Here is a 17,473-nt window from a genome sequence, read left to right as displayed (position 1 = left end):
GCCAATGAGATCTAAATGTGCCCTGGATGCTTGTGAAATGCTTGGCACAAGCAGAGAGCTGGTTCTTCACATCCCAGCAGGCATTATGATGTTGACTAGATATTGACATGGCAGTAATGTTGAAGTGTAGCAACAATATGAACATTTAGATGACACTTGTGACAGTTCATAGCTGCTGCCAGCATTGTTTGGTAAAGGTAAGGCCTAAATATTCTACTTCAAATTAATTTCAAAAGCTTTTTAAATGCAAATTCCTACTGTACTCTTCCTGAATTTCTGGAAAAAAACCCTGATTTCCTTCTGCACCTCGCTGGATGTTAAAAGCTTGCTGGGAGCTCTGGTAACAGTAGGATTTATAGTAAAATCAGCAATCAGTAGACATTAGAACATTTTGCACACTGTGGGACTGCAGTGTGTGTGTATGTGCAAGTACTTGTGTGTTTAAGATGGAAAGTGAAAGTGAGGTGAGGAGAAAAACATATGGAGAGTATGTACAGTATCAATGTATGTGTGTATTTGAGTGTCTTCAATGTGGGATGCCTTGCCAGTCCCTGTAACTACTCCATCGGTCAGCACAGACTGAAATTTAAACAGATGACACTCTAAAAGAAAAAATCTGCCCTTTCTTTTGACTCCTCAGTGCCAGCCTGTGTGTCTGCGGCCTCAGTAACACCACTAACGCGTAGCCATCTCTTTAATCCTTTGTTTCTTCACCTCTTTCTGGCTTTCTTTCACCACCACCATCTGACTATTTTGCTTTTATCCCTTTTCCTTCTTGTTTTTTCCCATTTTTTTCTCTCTTGTGGGTGTGAGTAGGGGAGTGCGGGACAGGGGGAAATTGGTGTAATGAATTTAGGGCACTCATGCTTGCTGAGGCGAGCCTCCCTTGGCTGCTCGTAGCCATTAATCTTCCGCACTCTGTCAGAGCAAAATGTGCCCACAATAGGCAAAGGGGGAGCTCAAATTGACTACCAATTACGCGCCTGTGAATAAAGGATATGGAGAGAGGAGGGAGGGCACAATATGGTTCAGCAGTAACGTTTATTTTAACCCTGCGAGCGTCGTAGGAGCGTAAAGGCCTGGAGATAGTGTCTCTATGTGGAGGTGTGAGTATGTGTGTGTCTGCTCAAGGGTGAAGACTCTTTCTGAGGTCCTCGTTTATCTGAGGATGTTGTGTTTCACGCCACCATGGGGTAAAATGGGTAGCAAAGGCTTTTTGTTGTAATTCTCTGTAATCACACCATATATAACACTGTACTTTTGAAGTGGTTGGACCATAGATTAAATGTGTGAACACACATATAGTGAGTATGATAGATCATTGCTCACAAGAAAAAGTATATCAGTGATTTTTGTAATGAAGATTTTCAGTGAGCAAAACACATACAAAAAGGCTGAAAAAGTCTGAGCTTGACTTTTAAAAAGGCAGATTAGGCTTTGTTTTAGTCTTTTATTATTGTTTTTTAAATGAATAAAACATAATGCATATGATTTTATTCAAAACATATACTGTAACATATATAACATTAGTAGCTGAAAGTTACTAAGTACTTTAACTCAAGGACTACAGTCCAGTTTTGATCCACTGCTATTGAACTACTCAATTACTTTTGTCCATCGATACATTTACTTGATAACTACTGTGTATAGTTACTTGTTACATTACAGATTAGGATTGTATATAGAACACTTATGATCATTCAATAAAATATTATGCATCTTCGCTAAATACTTGACACTGTTTATCAAGCAAAAAATGAAAAACTTAAAGGATTAGCTGATTTTCATTATAAATTAAATACCTTTGGGTTTTGTACTATTGGTCAATCAAAATTAAGCATTTTTAAGATGTCCTTTGCTATTTGAACTTGTGATAGTAATGTTCCACAATTTTTGAGATTTTAAAGACTAAACAATTAATTATTTCCCAGAAGAAAATAACCATATATTTATCGATAATGATAATGAATTTATTTCAGCCCAAAAGTAGGTCATATTTGCGCCATGTCAACCAGTTACAACTTTGAAACGTTCCTTACACATTCATAAATTTGTAATTATAATCCAGTGATATTGTTTAATGATGCACTCTGAAAAGGGCTATCTGCATACTGAGTACTTTTACTGTTGATACTTAAAGCACCTATGTGTAGGATTTAAAAAATTCTGACTTTGGCGACTCCTAGTGCTACAAAAGACACTGTCATACAGAGAAAGACATGCCAACTGGTACAGGATTGCTACTTTTTAGTCAAGCACCTAAATGCTGCTTTCACCACTGCAATAGGATACAATATATAAATGTGTATTACCAAACCTTGATAACACTTCTCATTGTTTTACACTACCTGTGTGCATTTAGCATAAGTGACACTTATTACTTAGCTTTTTATTCACTAGTGACATTGTGTTTATATATAAAAATTCCATTTGTATAGAGGCTATGAAAATGTTTATAGGAAGTCTCACGCCTTTAGAACAATGGGTGTAGGCTTAAAAGACACCTATAATAACGCTGAATCAAGCTGAGCCAATACACTGTAATGTGGGCATACTTGTTCAGGGGAATTCAATTGTTAGTATGATTGCAGCCCTGATGGTTGTGATTATGTGAGGGCTGTGTTTATTGTATTACCCACAAGAACATGACAAGAACTAATAAGTTCCTTAATCGTATCTGATTTCATTCAAGCTTAATTTTGCTATAGGAGACATGGGCCAGTTTGCTTGGAAACCAACTCCCTCTTAATAAGACCATTACACGAAGGGTGTGCTCAACATGTGGCTGAAAAAAGAAACATTGGAAGATAAATCAAATGCTTTAATGAAGTTTGACTTTCAAGATTAGGGAATTTAGGCCAGAGTCGCTCTGAAGTTATGCACAGTTTATAATTCCAAGAAAAACTTTCACAGCTAAAATAATACATTTCAAAGCTGCTTGCTGTTGGAGTTTCAGTCTGCAGTGTTTTGTAAATTTCAACACATCACGTTGTCGGCATAAAAAATGTCTGGAATGAAGCTCAGAGTCTGCAAGGCATGTTTGGAATGTACAGTTTTCTGTGCATATAGTGTGCAAGAAGGCTGTATTATAATTTGTAGGTCCAGAGGAGAACTACTGAGTTTTGTTTTGTCTGCCTATATTGAAGTAGTTAGTAGTTAATGTATGAAAAAATATTAAATATTGTTGGGGTTTTTTGCTTTTGCTAGAGAAGTGCTTACGGTAAGTTGAATCTGAGTTTTGCAAACAAAAACAGCTATCTCTGGCTTCTATACTTATGATAGACAGGATAGACACATGTATAATGACAAACTAGAAAGCATGTATATATGAGAAACATTGGATAAAAGTCCATTTGCATTTTTTTGTTTGGCTTTTTTGTCATATTGCATAACACTGGTGATCCCCAAAACCCCTTTTTCTTTTTAGGGTCTCCCACTTTTCACCCAGTTCACACAGTATTGTAATGTCTTGATGAGTAGATTTTCTATGTTATTTGAGTTTCCATACATGGCGCTGTTTCTTTTGTCTGTTCATCCATGCTGACTATAACTGCTTCTTCTATAGCTTTTTCAAAGCATACCAAAACCATTAAATTCTTAAAAGCCCTACCAAACACAAAGATTGCATGAACTGGCTGTAGTTTTAACCACTTTTGTGTCATTTCAATCCACAGTGGAGAATAGAAACATTTCTTTAAGTTTTAATACATTTTGCAGACAACAACATTGTGACCTACCCAAATTGTCACCAGAAACCTCATGGACCTACAGACATAAGTATGTGTCTCTGTGGGCACATGGCATCCTGTGTCCCGGCCTATTGGGTTGGGGGGGGTGCAGATGGACAGCGTTTTTCTGGGTGGATTGAAAAAGCCGTGAAGGAGGCACAATCAGCCAACTGTTCAGGGTCATGTAAGGGTTGTGCTCTCCGCTTGAAAGAGAGAGAGGCAGGGCGACTTAAGACATCAACAACAGAATCTTAACAACCCCCATCACACACACACACAAACACACACGTTCGCACATCCACAGTCCCTAACACTAACATTATTAACAAAACAAACACACTGATTGACAAAACAGGTCAAGCGTCACTGAGAAAATGTCCTTGTGTAACTGTTCTGAGGAGGGCTTTTTTCTATCTGTTTAGCACAGCAGAGACCGCTTGTCAGTCAAACTATGGGCAGTTCCAAGTCATCATTCACCTTAGATTATATGTAAAAGGTGTTTAAGAATAATTTTGACTGCCCCATAGAACCAAATAACCATAACATAAAATGCAAGAGGATTATTACAAATACCAGTGAAGAAGGAGATGGAAGATGTTTGGGCATGTGTTGATTTCTGTTCCAGTTTGATCTGTTTTTCTAGTATTTGTGTCATGATTGTCATGTTTTATGTAAAGGAGCTTACCTGTGTCTTGTATCTGTTCATTACAGACATAAACATATTTACATATCTTTATCTAAAGTTCAATAAAGATGCTGACTCATGAATGAATGAATCAATTCACTTTACATTTTCAGCACCACCTGCAACACATTCACTCACTTACACACCTGGCGGATGTCCATTGTGACCACAGCCTTCTACTTTTGGCTATTTTGCTACCAAACTGCTCAAATCTACAACTCATAAACCTTCAGACTGATATTTTATCTGCCTGCTCAAACCTGCTCTCCTGCAGTGTGGATGGGGAACACAATACGACGGCTGCTGGGAGAAAGTCTCACCACTATGTTGCTACACCCTCTCACATTGACAGAGGGAGACATCAATCTTTCACTAATTCCTTCAAGTGTGAAAGGGTCCTTGTGGTGTCAGCCAAAGGGGGAAGATGGTCCTGGCCAGAGTTAGTGAATGAGGGGAGGGCAGAGAGGAGGATGGGAGGAGAAGGGTCTCCCCACCACAGAGACCCTTCCTTCTGGGTCCCCCACATCAACCCTGCGGCTGACACCCCCGGACAGCCGACCAGATGGCGACAGCATTAGCCCAACAAAGGCTATCCAATTAGGGGTACAAAAGAGAGAAAGGGGGTGGCATTGTACTGATGGACGGCACACAAGAAGAAGAACAGCCAGGCAGGCCGCTTGAGACCAAAGCAAGTCAATAGCGTACCTACAACCCCCATCCCTACGCACAGACACACACACACCCTCCACACACACTTGCTTACGCCCCCCTGGCAGTAATATAGGGGACTATGACTTTATTACCCCTCATTAACACAAATTAGACCACTTGAGCCTCTCTGAATGGTGATGACAAATTGAATTAAGTGTTTGGAAACAAGTCAATCCCCACCCCTGGCCAGGCTGCGACCATATTGCATTAACATTCATTGAAGGTGTGTGTGTGTGTGTGTGTGTGTGTGTGTGTGTGAGTGAATGAGTGGAGCTATAAAAAAAACTGAGCTATTATTTAAAGGTTGGTGGAGTTTTTAGAGGCTGTGAATGGGTAAATTCCTTTGGAAATTATATGGAACCTCCTGGCTGTGGTGAGTTAACTCTGGCAAGTTAAGGGCGAAATCAAACAGAAGGGAGCAGTTGGTTTAGACTGAGGATTGAGTCAGTGAGGAGTTAACACAATTTATCTTGAGATTAGCTACATTTATTAATGACACGCCCATCAAAGTTTCTCAGTTTTAGAAACAAAAATCTGGATGCTAATGTGTACTATGGCATGAATATATTTAATAAAGTGTGCTGCATCTGGTGGAATTTTTCTGTGTGCTAATGTGCTTTGGTCCGTTTTCATTTCAAACAGATGCGTTTGCACGGAAAGGAAATCTCTTGAATATGCTGTCCCAGAATGATCAGATTCACCTCTTACCCACATTTAATTTCAGAATGTAAATACGGACAACATTCTGATAAGTGATATACTTTTATTGATTTCCAGAGGGAAAACTCAGGCAATAAATTTCATGGTCATTGCAGTTGGTTAATGATGTAAGGTGTAGACCCCTAAATGTGGGAATGTGTGTAAATAGTAAACTTTAGTTAACCATCTCAACAAATCTCATCTCACTGAAAATTAAAAGGAAACAAAAAGCTTCACAAATATCTAGAAGGGGAGATCTGGAAGAGTAACCTATCTTTGACAACTGTAGTTTAAAAAATATAGTTAGAAAAACATGACGCTAATATAACACTGATGATTTCAGGAAAGGTAACATTGGGGTTTATTATAGGCATTGTTTGCTGTTAGCTGTCAGGCTAATTGCAAGGTAATTACCTGGTTAGTGTTGCTGTAAATTTCTAATAATGCCTCAAAGAGTTTCTTGCTGACAAGGCAACAAAAGTCAACAGAAGCCCTTCAGCCTGGTTACATCATTAAAATATATGGACTTTATGTTACTTCACTTGTTCCCCTTTGTCTCTGGAATAAGAATGATCTTTTATCCCCCTTATTCTGTTACAGTTACACACAATCTTTCAGTTAAGTCGGATGAAAAAATTGTTCTTCCCTTTTAAACTGTTCATATTCAATCAAAGGAAGTAAATATTGAAAATGTTCTTTTCTGTTCAGATTGACTGAAAAAAATTAAAGCCAGGTTAAACTTTGTGCAATCATTGTTTCTAGAAATCAATGGTGTAATAATAGTTATGCTGCTTTGAGCCCTCAAAAATCCAATAAGTAGCAGCGATAATCAGGCTGCTAATTGACATTTTATAATCACAGAAATATAACATGTCTGCAGTCCTCCCACTGTGATGCTCTCTTCTCCACTTAACTTTTTCCTAAACACCATTGTGTCATGGACACAGATTTTACTCTCTTTTAAAGGTTGTAGAAGACTGCCACCTCCTGGCAGCTAATGGCATTACAGGTTTGCTGTAATTCCTCACAAAAAACAACAAAATCAAACATAGAAATCAGATTGGAATGTCTGGAAATGGCCAAAATATGAAAGGTAATTAAAGTAGGAAAAATGATGGTGATGAGTCCCTGCTTTAGGTGTTTGAAAGCTGAACATATTTAGAGTTCAACACCAGATTAAGTTTATGAGCAAAGCAAACAAATCAAAATGTTACTCTGACAGTGGAACACTTGAGTAGTTTAATGGGGACAGTTGTGTATGTTTTGTGAGCCACACAGTGATCTTACACACGAACACACACACACACATACTCTCTCTCTCTCACACACACACACACACACACACACACACACATACTCTCTCTCTCTCTCACACACACACACACACAAACACACACATCCTTAATGCTGCTTTCAGATGTTAGAATTTGGCTGGGAAACAAAAGAAAGTCCGATTTCCTTCCTCATGTGTATTTCAGACAGCTGTTTTATTTCAAACAATCACCGATGGTGGTTTCAATTACCGCCTCTCAGAGCGCAAACATTATTCAATTCACATGTTTTTAAAGTTACTTCTGAGCATGTGCCTTCTTTTCCAGAAATGCACTTGTTAAGTGTTTTTGATGGAGAGGTAATATGTCACGCTTTACCTCTTATCTGTCCACATTTTTCCAGCCAGTCCTGGGATTTACACCAGCAACATTCTGTCTAACCATAGACTATCACCACCGTCATCATCATAAGTCTACCAAAACTAGAAACAAAGACAATTGTCATCACATAAGGATTTCTCATCTCATCTTACTGACACAGAATAAGAGACTAAATCAGGATGATTTTCCGGAATATATGGCATCAAATTACAGCTTAAGCCACAGTGTACTTGTAAATGCTGGACTACAAGGAAGAAGTTTCCAAAACAAATGTCAAAGTACAACAACAATAGAAAAAAAGCTTGAGAGATGTAATTAGAAAGAAGGTTCTCACTCCTTAGATGGCTGGGGTGCTATTGGGGCTATAGGTGGGGAAATAGGCATTACAAAAACATGAACATAACGTTGGAACAGTTAGTGGAAATGCAAAATGTGATTATAATCCGATGATGTGATTAAAAGGGGTCTAATAAAAATATAAATCCAATATTGAGAAGTCCAAAAAAGTATAAATTAGTCCAATAGTGTCAAGCAATTTTAATATGCAATCAATTGTCAATTGTCTTAAAGTTTTGGAATATTGTCCATCGTTTTTTTTTCTACTTCCAGGTCAAGAAAATACATTATCTTTATTTTTAGTATCAAAAATCAAACACCAGATGGTGCTAGAAGTTAATAACATACCATGACTTCTAAAAACACACAGCAAGCTCCCCAGTGCACCCTTAGTCAACAATACACATACATCCACACAAAAACATGGATTTTGTGGCTCACTCTCCAATGAATTGAACTTTGTGTTGTGATTATATGGTTTCATACTTTTACGCATGGTTTTATACCTCCTTCTGTAAACTTTTGTTTTATGTCGATTGAATATTTTATTGAATGCACCACACATGTCCACACTTCAGGAAAAAATGCAGCCTTTTTTAAGTGACTTATAAAAACCTGGTGTTGGTAAACATCAAACAAGTTGGTTACAGGGTTACAAGGTTACCAATCTGGCAGGTCGGTCAGTCACAGCGTTTCTGCTTTCACAGTTTTTAATATTTACTTACATCACACTGTAACACCTTTTTCTTTGCCAATGAAAACAATTGAGAAAACATCACATCATATTGGTATAAACTAGGCTTCAAACAGTGAAAGAGTTTTAAAGAAAAGTTCTTGTTAGGTGTTTAGAGAGACCATTGAGGTCTTTTGAGCAAGATATGAGTGGAAGAATGAAAATATATTGTAGCAGATGGGAAATGTTAGCCGTGGTTGTGCCAGATGGGAAATGTTGCATGTAAATTTTGAATAAAAACCACAATTTAGACTAAAGTCTCAATGGCAGATTGTGAATGGCCATTATTCCTGACCAAAATGCCCCTACGATTAAACCAAATGAAGTGAAAAGTGTAATGTTGCTGCAGTTTGTTTGAGAATGCATAGTGTTAATAGTGCCTTGGTTTGACATTTATTTCCCACTGTGGAACTATTTAAAACAAGAGTAATCATTTTGCATGGCAAAAAAAGTATACTAAGCGTGCACTAATTACACTTTACTTCACACTTGTAAACTAACTTAGTTTGGACACATATAATGAAAGTTATGGTAAGCTGGGGGTGAAATATGTTCCTAAGCCTCATCCTCATCAAAAACTATAAACACACCAAACTTAGAGATAATTCCATTTGGCGAGTACAGCACAAACTAGAATTTCAGGTTCCTGCAAAATACCAATATTTTAATTAGTGAAAGATCTTCATTGAGTTTTATCCCTTCATGGTTACTATAGATAGAAAGACCATAGACAGCCTATCCATCTATCTATCTACCTTATGTGGGTCACTGCTGTTGTCGTGCAATCTCAGAAAGCTCTATTATTTTAATTACAATTACATATAATATCCGCAGTCAATAGGCCAAGACAAGTATAGCAAAGTCTACATAGTACAATACAACCAAATATTACATTTAATCTGCCACTGTTCCATTTACAGAACATGTTTAAAATCAATATTCTTGGTTCAGTCCTCTGAAGGAAAAGGATCTATAAGATGTGAAGAGAATTTTGACGAGATGTATTTTCTTCAAGCATCTTTGAGCTGCATATTCCCTGCACCCTGATCGATTTGAACAACATCTACTTTATAGAAATTAAGCTTTGACAACCAAAACTCAGGCGAATAATTCACTGAGGCCTTTGTATTGACCAAGACTATCAACGGGGTAGAAAAGTAGATAATTACTTACATACATGATGTAATATTAATAGCTAAACAATCTGGTTACCATACTTGTACTGTTTTTCAAAATCAATAATTCTACTTTCTTTTAAAATAGATGTTGCACTGCAAGCTATAGTCAAATACATTAACTTTCAGATAGATAAAGGTATGGTGCATGCACATGATTGACAAGGATGCCCTACCGGACGTTTGCGCATTCACATAACTGTTACTTAAATTGTTTTCTCCAAAAGAGTTGCTATATTCTATAGCTTTGACAGAGGCAATCTTTGAGTAATGCTTAAGTCTAAACTTAAGTCAAAAACTACAAACAATGTGCTGCCTCTTTGAAACATATTGAGAAAAGAATTTTTTTAAAATTAAAGTTGAGTTGTTAAAATCCAAATATAATACCACAATATACAAATACAAATAAGTAAGTAAAGTAAGTAAAATGCATTCCAAATTCTACTTCAAGCCAATATTATTTAGCATTTTATATGAGAGTGTCTTTAAATTATTATTATATGGTGGCATACATTTTTGTTGGTAGAAAAAAAAGGTAATTCCTGAAAAATTGATACAGTCAGTGTGTGAATTTGTTTCATTTGCTGTAAAATAAAAAGTACAAAATTTTGCTCCCACTGCTACTAAGCCTCTTGTGCATCAGCAGCAGATTTGACCTTGACGGGATCTTAGAACATCCATCTGAAGGGGCAGTTGCATTAAATTCCTGTTTCCAGGAGGCTCAAGATGTTTAATCTTTCCAAATGAAGTACCTCTTCCAGTCTTTAGGTTGCGCTGTTGCACCATCTTCCTGCACTCCAGTCCAAGTTGCAGATATCTTGTTTGCCTGTAAACTGGCCCAATATCCACCTGGAAGTGGTACAAAAGCACAGTTGTGCAGGAAGCTCTTGCAATTTCCTCCCTCTTGCGTCACAAACGCAATACTGTGCCTCTCACCCAAACCACAACCACATGGGACCCGGTATACTGGAATTTTCCCACTGACAAACACACATTAACTGTGCAGAGTTACAAACTGACTGGATCGTTGGGCCTTTTGCTGTGACTCATTCAATGAATGAGCCTATTCTTAGCAACACCTGTTGTGTGTTTATAGGAACAAATGAAGTACAGTATGTCTAAATATGTACTCTTCTTTATTACATATATCAAATTTGTATATCCATTGAGTATTTTTCATTTCCAGAGACATTCCACACTTGTTCTTGATGTTTGAGTTGTATCAACTTTCATTTGTGTGTCTTTCATGTCTCAGCTATACAGTTTCAGCCTACTGCATGAAGCTTGCCAAACATCTGTCAGTGACTCACAACAGTGACATCTTTGGTTTCATGCATCAAGATACTTTGGTGGTGCTGATATATTGTACAGCATTACTTCCAAGCATTCGAGAGCAACAATTTGTATAATTTAAACGAAGCAGCCATTACTGCAGGATAGCGTTCAGTTAACAGTTCGGTCAAACCACAAACTGAGCTGCTATTGATTGCTCCCACCTACAGAGAAATAAATCTTGTAAGTCACCCAGAAACAATTTCAAGTAAATGGAAAAGACCACCCTCTGGCAGTTTTAATCCACTGCATTATTAAATAAGATAAGATAGAAAACAGATCAATTTACCACTTGGACAGTGATCAATGTAGCAACACAATCCCAAAAAAACAACAACTCTGGGCCATTTTAAATGAACATTTTTTTTCTACTAGAATTAAATACATAAGAATGAAAAAGTGTGGTGCATAAAATAGTCAGTACTTGAAAACAAATGTATTGGTGTTGAGGGCTTTTCTGTGATTTACAGCCATCTGAAACCGACTCAACTTTCACAGGTGTTTTCAGTTATTCTGGCTGATTGTACTGTGCACAAGTAGAAGTTTGCTGGAGCAATTCTAGGAAGTCATCAAACCTGGATATACTTAAAATACTCATAAAAGTATGTCTTTCGCCAAATACTTCCATACTAGATTCTAATGTATACAGTATACTAATTGTCATAGTATACATCTTTGCAGTTATTATGCAAAAATGCATTTTACGCTTCTGTACAAACAATCTTGCAGTGTGGGTGCAGTCATATACCCATACCCAACAGTTTCAGAGTCCCAATTTGCATACTGACAAATAAAACCATAGTGACATAGTAAAATGTCTATCTTTATTTATTATTTTCCTTTATACATTTTTTTGTACCTGTCTCACTCCTGGCTACAATTTATGTAAAATGTTTGCAGATGTCAGTTGTTCCTCTATTTCCTTTGTGCATTACATTTTCAGACAATAGTAAACTATAGCAGCACAGTGAAAAATCAAGTGTTCTTTAGTTTGCATGGCAATATATTTAGTTATACTTCATTTTGTCACTTCCTCAGTTTGTAGAATGGAATTGGGACACAGCTACAATGTACTTAGATACATTTTACTTATAGTGAATCATACAAGCTATGCATAAAACATGAGATGTTTTACCCCCAAACACAATTAGTTTAAATATTTTCAGCCTTGGGCACTGTTAATCCCGCCATACTCAAAACTCAAAAAAATTTAGTATGTGTACTGACTAAGAATACTTAATTGATTCACTTTTCCAGAGTGAGCACAGTAAATAAAATGAAGAAAAATCTGTTTTCAATTAGTCAACTAGCTAACAGCTGAGTTTAGATGTCAGTGAAGCTATGCCACACATTGTTGTGGAGGAGATAATAAGTTTAGAAAGAATACATATGGACATATCTGCTGATATACGGCTGTTTTTCTTCGTGCTGTAATAACAAGTTTAGAGCCCAGTCAGTCCAAAAATTGATTGATAGAGCTAAAGCATTGAACTGAAGTTGAACTCACACCTTGTGCTCAGTTGTATCATTTAAAATAACACAGGAAATCTATCTCTTACACTCGGACGCTTTTTGTAACACTGCAACAAAATGTCCATATCAGTACTTTAATTCTATCTTTATTATCAATCTCTAGATAATATTTACATGTAGATCAACTGTTTTGTATTTGGTGGAGACAAATGGCTTCAAATCAGCACTAGGTCACAATGTGAGGGCTAAAGATGGTGTCCCCTTTACCTCGCTCTATCGAATGACTTTCATGCTTGGCTGCTGTCCAATTTTATCTCCAGGGGTTGCTAGGCGACAGGAACATTCTCATTCCAAGTGTATTCTGGGAAATGATGAAACCAATAAATTAGTTCTCTAGATCTGTAACTTATTATCTGGTTTCAACATCATAAGGGTCAATGAAAAAGCAGCATGCTATGACAATGGACCATTTTCGTGTAGCAATTTACAGTTGAATATGAGATAGCAGTATTAAGGCAGTGAATAAATGAGACAGAGGTTTTGTTATGTTTTTTAAATCTTAAATTGACACGAGTGATCTGTGGGCAGTAAAAAGTCCACCCCACAAAATGCATCCCTTTAAGATAGAAAAGTCTTGTAATCTACTGCACGGTCACTGCAGAAGTTTAAAGAGGGAATATTCCGTGTAGCAGGCATGATGTGGTGCTGTATGAATTAACGAATCCGCTAAGTCAATTTAACAGCGATGACTAACTGCTGCTGACGAGCATTAGCTTAGTCTTTATCACCTGCCAGAGGGGATCCTGCTGCCTCATTCTTGGTGATAACTGTTCAACATCTGACTGATAACGCTACCCTTTAATTAATTTCTTTAATTAATTTTTTTCTCAATAATCCACATTTTTTTATTAAAAGAAAAACTCACTGGAGTAGTGACAAATGGCAGAACTTTGTCTTTTCCCATCAAGCTCTAAAGAGCTGTAGTGCAGATTGTAGATTGTGTAACAACCTGCAAACGTGCACCATCATTAGGATGATGCAGTCAACTTGGGACTGCATTACATCCATGCAAGGATCCTGTTTGTGGACTTCAGCTCGGCGTTCAACACCATCAGCACCAAACTCACCCAGCCCACTGTGCCAGCCTCCACCTGTCAGTGGATCACAAACTTCCTGACTGACAGGAGTCAGCACGTGAGACTAGGGAACATCACATCCAGCACCTGGACTATTAGCACTGGCGCCCCCCAGCGGTGTGTGCTCTCCCCCTGCTTTTCTCTCCCTACAACAATGACTTCACCTCAGAAGACCCTTCTGTCAAACTCTATGCCCCCCCATCACCATTCTCAACAGCCGCCATCGTTCAGGTTTCTGGGATCCACGATATTCCAGGACCTAAAGTGGGAGCCCAACACTGACACCATCAAGAAGGCCCAGCAAAGGAGGTACTTCCTGCACCAGCTCAGGAAGCTCAACCTGCCTAGGGAGCTGCTGATCCACTTTTACACAGCCATCATCCAGTCTGTTTTCTACACGTCCATCACTGTCTGGTTTGGATCTGCCACCAAAAAGGACCGGAGCAGACTACAACGGACAGTCAGGACTGCAGAAAAGATCATAGGTGCCAACCTGCCCTCCATTCAGGACTTATACATTTCCAGATTCAGGAAACGGGCAGGAAACATCACTGCAGATCCATCTCTCTGTACGCCAAAACCAACAGACTCAGGAACAGTTTCTTCCCACAAGCCATCACTCTGATGAAGAGCTGTTTTCTGGTGATTACCTTGTATTTGCAAATGAGAATCATCTGACAATGGTTCCAACTTTTCAAAATCTACAATTTGACAAGAATGGCCATTCATGCAGTGATTGGCTGGTTATGCAGTGGTGAGAAGGCAGGTTAGAAATTGTTTCTCAACCTCTCTTACATTTGAGTGCAACAACAAGAATAATAAATCCCACCAAAGGAAAAAAGGACATTATATTTTTGATGGCCTAACTCAAAAGGCATTGTTATTTAAATTGTCACTGATATCTATAAAAAATGGTCTTGTTTTAGTCAGCTAGTTTATTGACAAGGTTAAGCTCTTGCAGGGTTGTATCTCCTGTTATTTTATGTAGCCTTGATTATCTCTGCTGATAGAGGGCTTTGCAGGATCTACCCATCAAGCTGAATGGCAAGAGCTGCAAACAGTTGTAGCTGCTGCTGATGCTTGGAATGAGTGGCAACAAAGAGCATCTTTTGAAAAATAAATGCTATAAGTAAATAAAATAAATTGTTTCTTCTTTCCTATTGCATCCTTTCAGCTGACTTTACTATCCAACACTGCAAAAAGCTGCTATCCATTTAAGATGCCATTGTTTGGAAGATGACATCTGGAGGATATTGAATTCCTGAAACTATTTATAAATACCAAGAGGCACTGATATGAACAGAAAACAAGTCGTCTGCTGTCTTGTTTTTTATGGACTGTCTAAGAATATTCCAATAATAGTGAATAAGTGAGAATGCCCACAGCCAGGCTGTGAATGAAGCAAGACAGATGAATATTTGCTTCAAATGCAGAACAACATTTTAAGAAAACCCACTCTTAAAAAATACCTAGTACTCCCTAAATAAATGTTGAGATTATCTGATGCTGCTTTTGCCGTACAGACCTTCTATGGATACGCACCAGTGACTTGGAGGATTATTTCAACTGACAGTACATCTGCAGCAGTGCAACAGCCACTGAGAAATAAGATGATCATGCTGTGAAGGAAACTTAATAACCTGTCTGCCTCACTTAAACAGCGCCAAGTTTTGGTTTCAAATAAATCCTTTCTGAAATTTCAATTACAGCATCAAAGCTGCAATCTGCCCTCAGAGGGACAGAGTTGTTATCACAGAGCCTGGAGCTTGGTCAGTGCATCAATGTTGACAAAGAGTTTGATAACACCATACTCGTCATTATGATTCCTTCCACATGAGTGGCTTTGAAGACCACTGAACATAGGAAGTGACACAAAATAGGTATTAATGTTTTCATAATACCTTTTTATCACCACAGGGGGTGGTAATGTGTTGAAAATGCATCTATGCCGAAACCTTTTAGGGGGGTTTTCTTCCAATTTTCTCCAATTTTAAAATCAAACCTGATCCAAATCACCACTAAGCCATCCAATGTGAGGGCTAAAGACGGTATCCTCTTTACCTGCCTCTATGGAATGGCTTTCAGCTGCTTTTCCAATTTTTACTCCAGGAGTTGCTAGGCGACAGGGGTATCCTCATTACAAGTGGATTCTGGGAAATGATGCAGATCTGTAACTTATTAGCAGCCTTCCACACTGTTGTCATGTGGGTCACTGAAAGAGAAGGATGCTATGCAAATGGAGCATTGGGTCATTTAGCAAAGCCATTTCAGTATTTGCTATGTCCTGCCCAGAGAACCAGACTGATAAGAGTTCATTGTTTCAGCTCTATTACACCACGTACAAAGGTTAAGAGAGTTGGATTGTGAACTATTGTATTTTGATGCAGTTTTTCAGTCAGCTTCATTAGAAAGCAACAAGAAAGCAAGTGTTATCTGGGAACTGATGGAACCAAAAATGAATGTCCAGACTTATTATTATTAGGTTATTATTTGCCCTCAACATCATTATATGGGTCGGCGAAGAAGATGGATGCTTTTGAAATGGCCCATTGTTTGATCTAGTCATTTTAGGATGACAGTATTGTGTATCATAAGAATCCATACAACAAACACAGAGATTACTGCAACATTTTGTAGTATGAGGAATGACTTGAATCTAAAATTTGACACCAGGCCAACAAAAGAAAGCCACAACCATCACCTTCTGACTAAAAGATCATTGTGTAATCTAGTGCAGTGATTCCCACCCAGGGGCACTTGTATCCCATAGGGTACTTCTGCAATTACAGTACCAGGCAGTACGTGGAAAGATTGTGGAGTGGCTCAGCTAAGTTGAAAAAAAGAAAAGAAAAGAAAATAGAGACCATGCCTGACCATAGACAATTCCAGGATAACTTTATCTTGAATTAATATCTCCCATTTTTGTAAAAGAACAGAAAGTACATGGCAGTACTTTGCTGCTGCACATCTTGCCTCAAAACAAACCTGCCTTACATTGCTCTGCGTGTCAATCTCTGCAGAGAGATTTGTTGTGCACACAAATTGTATATTGTATGAAAACCAGCCAGCTAAGACATATCATGTGATCATGAAAGATATATATCTCATAAATGGTGCAACTAACTAGATTATATGGGCCCTGTCTGCAGAGTGGCTAATGGAGGCTGCGGCGTAGAGGGAATAAGACCTGTTAGCTGACTGTGTTTGCATGAAATTCTAGCCCGGCAGGCTTTTTCACCACTGTTCTCACAGAGATAAATCCCTGTTGCACTTAGTAGTCATTCATTTTTAATGACGCAGCCTCAGCTGGAGAGATGCATGAAGACTGAGGAGGGGGAACAGGGAGAAGGGAGGGAGGAACAGCCAAGGTGTGGATGACAACAGCCGGATGCCTCAGGCCAATGTGTGCACAGTCTTCTTGATGTGTTTTTGTACCGTATGCTTAGCATCAGCAGCAATTATGAATGTCTGGGGTTGTTTTGCTGGTGAGTCCAGCCACAGACAGTAAAGCCATTCATGAACTCATCATGGTTTATTGTTCCCTTATTGATGGGACATTTGTAAGAAACCAAACTGCTGTAGTAAGTTATAAGCACTCACAGCTGCACTGTGTACAGCTCTGACTTTTTCGAAAAAACAAGAAGCAGCAGCAAAGCTTCCTGCCTCTTAATATGTCTGCAGCAGCCATTCCACAGATGGCAGGCAGAGTAGGCCGGGAGGGCCAGCTATTCAATCCACTTCAGCGCAAACATGATCCGTTTGAATGGCAAAGCATAAGCCAAGACATTCTTGTGTGGGCAGACCTCCCTAAAC

Source organism: Micropterus salmoides, unplaced genomic scaffold (assembly GCF_014851395.1).
Source record: "Micropterus salmoides isolate LMB-PRFRI ecotype aquatic unplaced genomic scaffold, ASM1485139v1 Ms_hic_scaffold_5, whole genome shotgun sequence".
Classification (NCBI taxonomy): domain Eukaryota; kingdom Metazoa; phylum Chordata; class Actinopteri; order Centrarchiformes; family Centrarchidae; genus Micropterus; species Micropterus salmoides.
Note: the sequence above shows the minus strand (reverse complement) of the source record.